Source organism: Mus caroli, unplaced genomic scaffold (assembly GCF_978045245.1).
Source record: "Mus caroli unplaced genomic scaffold, Mus_caroli_1 scaffold_6, whole genome shotgun sequence".
In the NCBI taxonomy this organism is placed as follows: domain Eukaryota; kingdom Metazoa; phylum Chordata; class Mammalia; order Rodentia; family Muridae; genus Mus; species Mus caroli.
This window is the reverse complement of record NW_028227261.1, coordinates 65354703-65366583: the sequence shown is the minus strand read 5'-3', so window position 1 is coordinate 65366583 and position 11881 is coordinate 65354703.

Here is an 11881-nt window from a genome sequence, read left to right as displayed (position 1 = left end):
ACACAACACAAACTTAGTTCAGAAACAACGGTAACTCAATCTCTGGGTACAACAACTAATACCTAATCTTGTAAGCCTTATTAAGTCCTGTAGCCTCCCTCAGCCTTGAAGCAGGCTGATCCAGACTTTGACCTTGCTGCCACTAAGAAGGAGATTACCTAGGGTAGAGCCTTCTGACCTTGATGGCTCTAATTGCTCTTCTCCAAGACTCTGCTTCCTGCTGAAAGGTCCTTGAGATATTCCGGAGACACACCCTGTAGATCTCCTACGGGCTGGCTCCAGGTACCAAAAATGGGCTGGCAGGGGATGGGCCTACCCTCTTTATAAGCACAGACTCTCAGTAAACTTCAGGGGCCTTGAACAGAAACTTGTCTTGGCCTCCATTATTTCTCTCGTCGTTCTTTCCCATACAGCTCCTGCCTCCCACTCAGGAACCCAGTTAGTGTGGCCACAGGTGGCTACAAAATCAGATTCTGCCAGTGGCAAATCCTTGCTCATCTGCCATGATACCAGTGAAACTGGCAGCTACCCCTCTGCTGTCCCTATTCAAAAAAAGATCTAACTCTCTCCTGTTTCCTCTCTTCCTTGTCCAACCCAGAAGTCCTGTCTACCCACTCAGTGGTTGGCTCTTTTATTTATTAGGTGATTGGTTCACAAGAACAGCACCAGGCCCATCCACAACAATTTCTGTCATAGAATTTTTATTTCATTGATAATAGGAATAATTAACAATTAAAGACAATAAATAAATTATTTTATATAGTTACTGTGGTGAACTATCCAAAACAATTTATATAGCTTTTATAGGCTAGACTTGCATGTTTTAAATAGGTACTCTGTTTGCTTTGAACAGCACTGCCTTCCTGGCACTAATAGCAGCACTTATACATAATACATGACCAACAATTTTTGCATGACAAATAAGTGAATAATTGAATTCACTAAGAAACAAACATGGGTTAGTTAAATAGAGAGTGCCCAATCCATATTCAACTTGGGATGTAAAGTTCATAGGTAAAATAGTATCTTTTTTAACACAACAAAATGTTTACTTCTTTTTTTTTTTTTTTTGGTTTTTCGAGACAGGGTTTCTCTGTATAGCTCTGGCTGTCCTGGAACTCACTTTGTAGACCAGGCTGGCCTCGAACTCAGAAATCCGCCTGCCTCTGCCTCCCGAGTGCTGGGAATAAAGGCGTGTGCCACCACGCCCGGCTAAAATGTTTACTTCTTGTCCATATAGACTTTCAGGGCTACACAGCAGAGAAGCCTTTGCTTATTTAAGTGAAAGTTGTCCAGAGAGCAAACTTACACAGGTTTCAGGTAAATGTGAGCTTCTGAAGTCACTATAGCAGAGGGAAAAAATGTGACAAACTAAGCACTCTTCTTAAAGTTTCTTCATGAGTGTGCTGTCATTTCCTAGAAAGTCATAATAACCAATAGTGATCACATGTAACTCCAAAAGGATGGCAAGCAAGTCCATCCTGTGTCTAAGAGGAGAATAAAAAACATTTGCCCAGCAAATAATTTCCCCAGACAAATCTAGAAATATCCAAGATTATTTATCAAATTCTGCCTGTAAGGAAGACACTGCAAATTTCTATACATGAAAGACTAAAATATGCATATAGATAATATCTGACCTCTATAAAAAGCAAAATATAAGAATTAACACAGTGATATCTACACTCTGTCAGGAGATTTTTTTTTCTAGATATTTTATTTACATTTCAAATGTTATTCCCTTTCCATGTCTCCCCACCAACCCCCCCTATCCCATCCCTTTCCCTCTGCTTTTATGAGGGTATTTCCCCCACCCAGTCCCACCTTCCGGTCCTGCCATTCCCCTACACTGGGGCATGGATTCTTCACAGGACTGAGGCCCTACAAGACCATCCTCTGCTACAAATGCACTGGAGCCTTTAGTCCCTGGGAGATCTGGGGGTCTGATTGGTTGATATTGTTGTTCTTCCTATGGGGTTGCAAGCCCCTTCAGCTCCTTCAGTCCTTTCTCTAACTCCTCCACTGGGGACTCTGTGCTCAGTCCAATGGTTGGCTGTAAGCATCCACCTCTGTATTTGCCAGGTTCTGGCAGAGCCTCTCAGAAGACAGCTATATCAAACTCCTGTCAGCATGCACTTCTTGGCATCAGCAACTGTGTCTGTGTTTGGTGACTGTATATGGGATGGATCCCCAGGTGGGGCAGTCTCTGGATAGCCTTTCCTTCAGTCTCTGCTTCTTAATTTGTCTCTTCATTTCCTCCTATTAGTTTTTTGTTCCCCCTTCTAAGAAGGACCAAAGCAACCCTGCTTTGGTCTTCCTTCTTGAGCTTCATATGGTCTGTGAATTGTATCTTGGGTATTCCAAACCTTTGGGTTAATAGTAATTTAAGAGAATCCACTATATTCAACGGCTTGAAAAAAGCCCTGTGACACTGAGATAAAGAAAGATAATTCAGAAACTTGGAATGATAAGGCTAGAGAAGGAGGTAAAGGGAGTCTGAAAGCTGGTAGAAACATGTTACCAGTTCTACAGCATACTGCAAGGCAAGGTAAACTTACTTATTCATTCCAAGAGAATCATGAGAACAGTTTGAATTAATGAAAGCCAAGTAGATGAAAAGGAAGTGTTTTTTGTAGTCTAGGAAAGTCATGAGCTATGTTGGAAATCAGGACTGTAATTGTTCATGTTTTATTGATGTAATAAAGACAATGGATAAAAGCAACTTGGGAGTGAGGACACTGCTGCTGACCCCTTGTTTGTTGTAGCTTGCTTCACATGGCTTGCTCAACCTGCTTTCATATTCAACTCAAGCACCACTGCCCCTCCTCCCAACCACTGGGTCTTTCTATATCATTAATTAACCAAGAAAATGTCCCACAGACTTCCTACTGGCCATCTTATGGAGGAATTTTCTCAACTGAGCTTCCTCTAGCTTATATCAGTTGACAAGAAAAATTAACCAGGACAGGGTGTGATAATGAAAATGGAAAGCATGGATAGCTTGAAGATTCTATAGAATCTAGGAGCAATTGATAAATTAAAAAAAAATTGAAAGAGGTCAAGAAAACTAATGAGCTTATGTGCTATGAAATTTATCAAATGCAGGAGTACCAGTAATTGAAAGTGTTCTTTTTTGCAGGTCAGGCTATAATGGAGCATTATACATAATAAATACACTGATGAAATGATATCCCACAGAAATAGAGTTGGGGGGAAATTGTGGCTCACTCTACATGTGGATGAATAGTCCTTAGAAGAGAGGTGGAAGTATAAAATGAAAGACCTAAGGACCAAACACCAAGCTATAAGCAGATACTTGGGAGTGCGATTGTGAAGTCAGAAGACACTTGTTATTAAAAGTGTCAGGAGATGACAATGTTGCTGGCAAAAAGTGTTCCATTTTCTTTTACTTTTGGAGTGCTAGCTTCAGTCTGAGTAGAAGATTGCTGTCTTAGGACTGGATGCATAAATGAAACCAAAGTGTTTATGAAAAACTCTCAAAGAGGCATGGGCTTCCTACAAGACTCTGAACAAAAGGAAACCTTGCATTTGCTCTATTTGTTCTCATAAAACAACAAAACATTTATCAGCTAGGTTAGGATTATGACACTTTATACAATCTCTTAAACTTGAGCAATGTTGATGTAGTTTGTAAATAGGAACGTTTAATGATTTAGCTTGATTTTTAAAGTTACCTATCTTTATAAGTAAACTATACTTTATATGGAATAAGCACATAGAATGTATTATTTTAATCTGATAAGAGAAGTTACAACTTGCTCTTTAAGATGGCTGCAAATTAAAGAAATAAGAATGACAGGAATTAGTGCTTCATCTATTGAAAGTCATGATTAATTCCTTTCCTTTCTATCCCTCTTTTCTCACTCACATGTGTGTATCTACTACATTCAGTCAATTGATAGGAGTATATTCATGTACATGTAATACAAAATGTAAATATTAAATGTGTAATGTAAAATGTCATCGGTGATAAGTATTTGAGATTCATTGAATACCTAAGCTTTTATTACCAATAAACCTTTTTTCAAGACAGGGTTTCTCTGTATAGCCCTGGCTATCCTGGAACTCACTCTGTAGACCAGACTGGCCTTGAACTTAGAAATTCACCTGCCTCTGCCTCCCAAGTGCTGGGATTAATGATGTGTGCCATCACTGCCTGGCTCAAATAAGCTATTTTTTAACATTCACAACAGAAAAACAGTAATGAATATCCTCTCTGAAGTTAGCCATTATTTAGAACAATGTGGAGCAGGAGGGACTGTTCAAGGTTAAGAGAACTCACTGCTTTTACAGAGGAATGAGGTTTGTTTCTTTTTGTATTAGTACTATTTCATGGTTTTATTCTCTCCTTTAAAAGACTGTAACATGTCTCATTAGAACTGTCTCACTTTACGATGTGCCAAAAATACAAAACAATGATTTATTTCTTCAGGTAGCCATGGCTCTCACAACCCCCTTCCTACTCTCTTTTCATTCCCACCTTTACAACTCTCTCCCCCCATTGCTACCTCTCTTTCCCCTCAGAGAAAGGGAGCCCTCTTTGGGTATCACCCTCAGAGAAAGGGAGCCCTCCTTGGGTATCACCCCACCTTGTGAAATCTAGTTCCAGCAGGTCTAGGAATATCTTCTCCTACTAAGGCCCAACGGGGCAAGGAGATGCAATGGCAGGAAACAGAGACCAAGATAACTACTGTTCCACTTGTTAGGTGACCCACTGTAGTCTCTCCCAGCCTTGAGCAGGCTGACTCAGACCTATTCTGCCACTGAATGAGACCACCTAGGATGGAGTCTTCTGTCTATTGTTCTGTCACCTGTGCTGCTCTTCTCCAAGATGATGCTACTTGCTGAGAGGCTGAACCTGCCTTCCTGAGAAATTCCTGAGGTAGCTGACAACCTGGTGACTGACAACTTACAAGTGCTGTCAGACTATTGCTAACAGGCTGGCAACAAGGCATCAAAAATGGATTGGCGGGGGATGGACTTTCCCCATTTATAAGCAAAGACTCTTAGTAAATATTAGGCTTTGATCAGAATTTTGGGTTGGCCTCATTTCTTCTCTTGCCATTTCCTCCCTTACAGCTCCAGCCTTCCACTCAGGAACCCATTTCATGTTGCTGCAGGTGGCTGCAACCTACATGGAAACAAGGCTGCACATTTGCTGCAATTATGTAGGCTGTCTATGGCAAGCCCCTTCATGATCCTTGGTTGGTTGCTCAGACTCTGTGAGCCCTCATGGTTAGTTGACTCTGGATCTTTATTCCTGTGAAGTCCTTGAACCCTCTGACTTGCTCACTTCTATCCCCTACTCTTTCACAAGACTTCCCACACTCTACCTGATGTTTGTCAATTAGATTCTATCCTCTGTTGGATGAAGTCTCTCAAGAGACAATAATGCTAGGTTCCTGTCTGCAGGCATAGCAGTGTATCATCAGTAGGGTCTAGTGTTAGTTCTCTCACAAGGAATGGGTCTCAAGTTTGGGCAGTCATTAGATGGCTGTTCAGACACTCCCTGCTCCATATTTATCCCTGCACAATTTGTAAGCAAGACACATTTGAAGTTCTAGCTAGGGTGGTAAGATAACAAAAGGAGATCAAAGGAAGAAGTCAAAGTATTACTGTTCACAAATGACATGATAGTTTATATAACTAAACCCATTCCCCCAAATTGTACAAGAGAACTCCTAAAGCTGATAAACACTTTCAGCAAGATGGATGGATACAAAACTAACTCTAAAAATCAGTAGTCCTCCTTTATACAAGTGATAAACAGGTCGAGACAGAAATTATATATCTATATCCATATCCATATCCATATCCCTATCTATCTATCTATCTATCTATCTATCTATCTATCTATCTATCTATCTATATCACCCTTTATAATAGCCACAAATGATACAAAATATCTTGGAGTGACTCTAACCTAGCAAATAAGAGACCTGTATAACAAGAACTTCAGGTCTATGAAGAAAGAAATTGAGGAAGATATCAGAAGATGAAAAGCTCTATCATGCTCATGGATTTATAATAGCCAGAAGTTAGAAAGAACCCAGATGTACTTCAGCAGAGGAATGGATACAGAAAACATGGTACATTTACACAATGGAGTACTACTCAGCTATTAAAAACCGTGACTTCATGACATCTCAGGCAAATGGATGGAACTAGAAAATATCCTGAGTGAGGTAACTCAATCATGTGAACACACATGGTATACACTCACTGACAAGTGGATATTAGCCTAGAAGCTTCTGGAATACCCAAGATACAATTCATAGACTACATGAAACTCAAGAAGAAGGAAGACCAAAGTTTGGGTGCTTCAGGGGAACAAAATAATCAAGGGAGTTAGAAGGTGGGAGGGACTTGGGAGGAAGAGAGGAGAGGAGTGGGGAAAACTAGGGGTGTGGGTGACAGTGAGGGCAGGATCAGGTATGCAAGGAGACTGGGGAGAAGGAATAGAGAGGGTTAGGAATTTGAAGAAAGGTGTGTAGCAATGGGGGATGGGGTAACTGGGGGTAGCCACCAGCAAGTCCCAGATGCCAGGAAAGCAAGAGGCTCCCAGGACCCAAAAGGGATGAGATAAACTGAAATGCCCATCGAAGGGGAGGGAGAAACTTTAGAAACCATATCTAGAGGTTAGGCAAGGCACCTAGTTGGGAGATGGAGCTACCCACTTATCTCTAAATTTTTAACCCAGAATTGTTCCCGTCTAAATATAATAGGGAGACAAGCTGTGGAGCAGAGACTGAGGGAAAGGCCGTCTAGAGACTGCCCTACCTGGGGATGCATCCTATATACAGTCACCAAACCCAGACACTATTGTGATGCCAATAAGTGCTTGCTGACAGGAGCCTGATATAGCTGTCTCCTGAGAGGCTCTGCCAGAGCCTGGCAAATACAGAGGTGGATGCTTACTGGGCACAGGGGCCCCAATGGAGGAATTAGAGAAAGGACTGAAAGAGCTGAAAGGGTTTGCAACCCCATAGGCAGAACAATAATATCAAGGAAACAGATCCCCCCAGAATTCCCAGGGACTAAACTACCAACTAAAGAGGTGTGACCCATGGCCCCAGCTGTTTATGTAGCAAAGGATGGCCTTGTAGGTCATCAATGGGAGGAGAGGCCCTTTGTCCTATGAAGGCTGGATGCCCTAGTATAGAGGAATTCCAGGGCAGGGTAGGCAGGAGGGGGTGGGGGAGCACTCTCACAGAAGCAGGGGGAGGGAGGATGGGAAAGAGGGTTTCTAGAGAGGAAACCAGGAAAGGAAGTAACATTTGAAATGTAAATAAATGAAATATCCAATAAAATATAAAAAGCTTACTTTGTGCATTCTGTGCTATTTCTCTTGAATTGTATTTACTATGAAATTTTAAGAATTTTCTATAAATAAATAAATGAATTCCTATTTAAAAACTGAAGAGAAAGAAAATATATACATAGAAGAAATATATTTAAGATATTTATATTTTTATTGAAGGTTTTTTTTTTTCCTGGAAGAAAAAGACTCATTTTAAACAGAGAGTGCCGCAGTAAATAAAACACAAATAATATACAGGCAGAGCAGTGATGCAGGAGATTGCCTTTCAGCCCAAAGCTTCATCAGTGTTAAAGTGCTGATTCCAGGAGGGAAGTAGAGCTGCCTTGCCATATTAAATATGAAGACTACATAGTTCTGCCCTTGTAAAAATAGGTCAGGCTTCAAAAGAGACATTTTTATGCTCAAACTTACAAAACAATTCTCATGGGTGTTGTTTTGCTTACTTAGTTTTAGCTGCATTTACTCCATGTGAAATTTGAAAGATTTAGGAGACTAGCTGGAGGCGGAAGTCATCATGGCTAATGCAGCTCTATTCTTGCTGTTTCTAAATCAGGAATAAGGTGAAAGAAAAACCAACTGAAAAAGCATAGAGTAGCTGATATGAGTGTAGTGGGACTTTAACTGTACCAGAGTTATTTTATACTATGTTGTGTTTTGCCTGTTCCTTGCCTTTGAAGTATCACAGGCAAATAGAACCTGTTCCAAGATATTTGTTTGTTTGTTTTGTTTTGTTTTTGTTTGTGTTTGTTTGTTTTTTTTTTGACTGGACAAAAAAGATACCCAGATGCCTACAATCCTATGTCCTTACAATACCTTCTCTTCCTCCACTTCTCAATACAACATCGTATGGCATTCTCTGCAGCCAATTGACAGAAGAAGAAAAACCCTACTATTTTCTTCATATTTTTATCTGTAGGCCTAGTTTATTGATAGTTTTGTATGACACACAGAAAAGGACAGATCAACTGTCTCACTCTTAACTGTTCATTAAGAATAATGGTGAAGGAAAACTTCCCAGGAGTGGTAGAATTAGATGAGGCATCATGTTGTACCCATCTCTTGAGAGAGAAAATGGCCAACTAGATGATTAAAAACTGATTCATAGGCTATAGCTATTTTGGATTGGAGTGAATGATCTGTGACTCATAAGGAACATGATCATAGAATTGATCACAAAAAAAAAAAATTAAGAAAAGAGATGTATGGAAAGATTTTTCAGCCTGACAAAAGTAGAGATATCTGTGCTCTCAGTCCATGGCCAACAAATAATTAATTTAGCAGAGAATTACCTTGGTAGCCAATTGTATATGATCATCCATGCTGTGGATGCCAGTCAATAACATTGCCATGATATCCCTGTTGTGGAGGAATGGCTCTGATAATAGAGTTGAAGTTATGAAGTAGTTTAGCATCATGGACTTCTGCTCACCAAAGCAGATGAGTCTTCATCTATAGGCCTAACTATAGAGTTATTTTATAAGAGTCACTTTATTCCTGATTTAGAAACAGCGAGAATAGAGTTGCCTTAGCCACGATGACTTCTGCCTCCAGCTAGTCCCCTAAATCTTTCAAATTTCCCATGTAGCAAATGCAGCTAAAACTAAGTAAGCAAACAACACCCTTGATAATTGTTTTGTAAGTTTGAACATGAAATGTCTGTTTTGAAGCCTGGCCTATTTGTACAAGGGCAGAACTACATAGTCTTCATATTTAATATGGCGAGCCACCTATAGACATATTGGCTACCAGAAACGGACAATACTTATTCTCCCCATATCACAACCCAATAATAGTTGACTTGATTTTGAGAGGTCCCCATCCATATGTAGGTATCCATCTTCTAAGTGCTTCTCTCCTTCATTGATAACCCTGTTTAATTAAGCCTTTGTGTCAATCTCTTCTTATTTACCTCTAAATTTGCTTTTTAAAAAAGAAAAAGAAAAAAAATGAAGTCTGCCTTGAAATAGCACAAATTCCTGGGAATATCAACAAAGTATCTGGTGACAGTTTGGTTACTGTGTGCCACTTTTATCTGGAAAGAGTTGTTCTTCATACAGTAGACACAAACTCTAGGTAAAGATTTTTCCTATTTGCACATATTGTTTTGGCCAAAATACTAATCTATATTCTTACAAAAGACTATTCTACATGTCTTCTGATCAAGGATCACATAATATACATATAGAAGTTCAGCAATGTGTCATGCATATAGAGTTTACTGATCTTACTATATGGTATGCCAACTCAATGCAATTGGTACAAAAGATCACTGAATGGACTTTTGAAGACTCAATTACAGTAGCAGACAGTCCTATCTTAGAAGGCTGGAACAAGGGTTATTAGATTATTTCTTAGAATTGTCATGTTTTGCCATTAAATCAATGGAAACCTATAACAACCCATCCAAACAGTTTAAATAGCTCTCTAGAACTGAAAAAATTAGGATTACAAAATCTGTAGAGGGACACAACAGTTAGTTACAAATATGGTAGGTTATAGACTGTGAGCTATAATCATCCTTATTTGATTAATAATATATTTTATAGCTATATATACACATATGAAATAGATATCTATGTTTACTTTCCTCTATTATCCCCTTCACATGTAATATAAAGAACAGTTTTTATTTTGGTCTTTGAGTATTGATAAGATCATGATATTCAAGACTCAGCATTAGAAGCATACACACAACTCAACTACTTCACTTGAGTAAAATGAATGGAATAAGTTCTGCCACAAGGAGAACAGTTATATCATATTAGGTATATGTACATCTTATTGGTGACTTTAATTGAGATTAAGTGTGTAGCTTCAGGTACTGTATACAGATATCAAATCAAGAAGGTATAGATTCATGTAATTTTATGTTTTAATTTAGCTAGGATAAGAGACATTCAGATAACTGATAAAGCATTATTTATGGATACATCTATGAGATTGTTTCTAGAATGGAAAAACATTTCCATCACTGGGCTTTGTACAGCTGTTGCACCTTTGTCAAAGAAAGATATTATTCTTCTGAAGGCCAGCTGAGGAGGGCCCAGTGTGGTGTCAGGGATTAGAGTCTGTCCTAATAGCAGCCCACAGTGGTGGCAGCACTGGTAAAGCTAATGAGGGCAGGTTCAGATAGAAACCAATTGAGGCTGCTGCCTATTGAAACCAATGACTAGAGTAATCATTCAGCAGACTTTTTTTGTGAGGGAATCAAGCTTGATTCATTGGGGCCGGCTCTTCTTGTGACCAGCAAGAAACTCTTTGAACTCTTTAAATTTTGGGGGACTGGCTAAAAGGAAGAGAGAAAAGGGAAGAGGATCATAAACAAACACACACACACAGATACACACACAAACACACACACACAGATACACACACACACACACACACACACACAGAAAAGATAAAACAAGACAAGCTCCAACAACTTCATATATACACAGACAGACAGACATATTGGATGGATGAAGCAAAGCTTCAACAATCATGTTCTAACCATTTTACTCATACACATATATACCCATATATGCATATACACATAAACACATATGAACACACACATATATGTATGTATATATGTATATGAATATATACATTTGGTGGATAGAGCAAACTCTAGTGAGCTACCTCCAAGTAGTTTAATTTTTTCCTCTTACTTAGCCTTTTTATACCACGTAAGACTGGGTTTTCTATGTAAAAAAAAGATTACCTCATAGCCACAAGTTACACGTTCTCTAAAAATAATCACCCCAAACATATTCTTTTTTGTTTGTTTGTTTGTTTGTTTGTTTGTTTGTTTTTCGAGAAAGGGTTTCTCTGTGTAGCCCTGGCTGTCCTGGAACTCACTTTGTAGACCAGGCTGGCCTCGAACTCAGAAATCCTCCTGCCTCTGCCACTGCCACTGCCTCTGCCTCTGCCTCTGCCTCTGCCTCTGCCTCTGCCTCTGCCTCTGCCTCTGCCTCTGCCTCTGCCTCTGCCTCTGCCTCTGCCTCTGCCTCTGCCTCTGCCTCTGCCTCTGCCTCTGCCTCTGCCTCTGCCTCTGCCTCTGCCTCTGCCTCTGCCTCCTCTGCCTCTGCCTCTGCCTCAGTGCCGGGATTAAAGGCGTGCACCACCACTGCCTACCAAAACATATTCTAAAATACAGATTAAAGCCACTTACACAAAAGGAAATTAAAACAGGATTATTGATTATGCATCCTTTCGAAATTTAGAGCTAACAAACATTTTCCATCTGTCTTTCTCTCCACAAAAGCAATAATTCTTTTGTCATTGATCAACAAAGTTTATGCAAGCCAAGTCTATAGTAGCAAGCTTTTTCCTATGTTTAGCTGATGACAATTTGTACTCACTAAGATACAGATCATCTACTTTGTTATTTTTAAACTGAACAAGATTTAATTTTGAAATCATGTTCAGCTAAACTGGCCAATCATCTATCCTCTATTCTTATACTCATAATAGAATTATTTACTTTTTATTACCAGGAACCAGCTTTGGCCTTAGGTGGCTTATTTGGTACTGAGGAGGAACACTGAGTGAGTT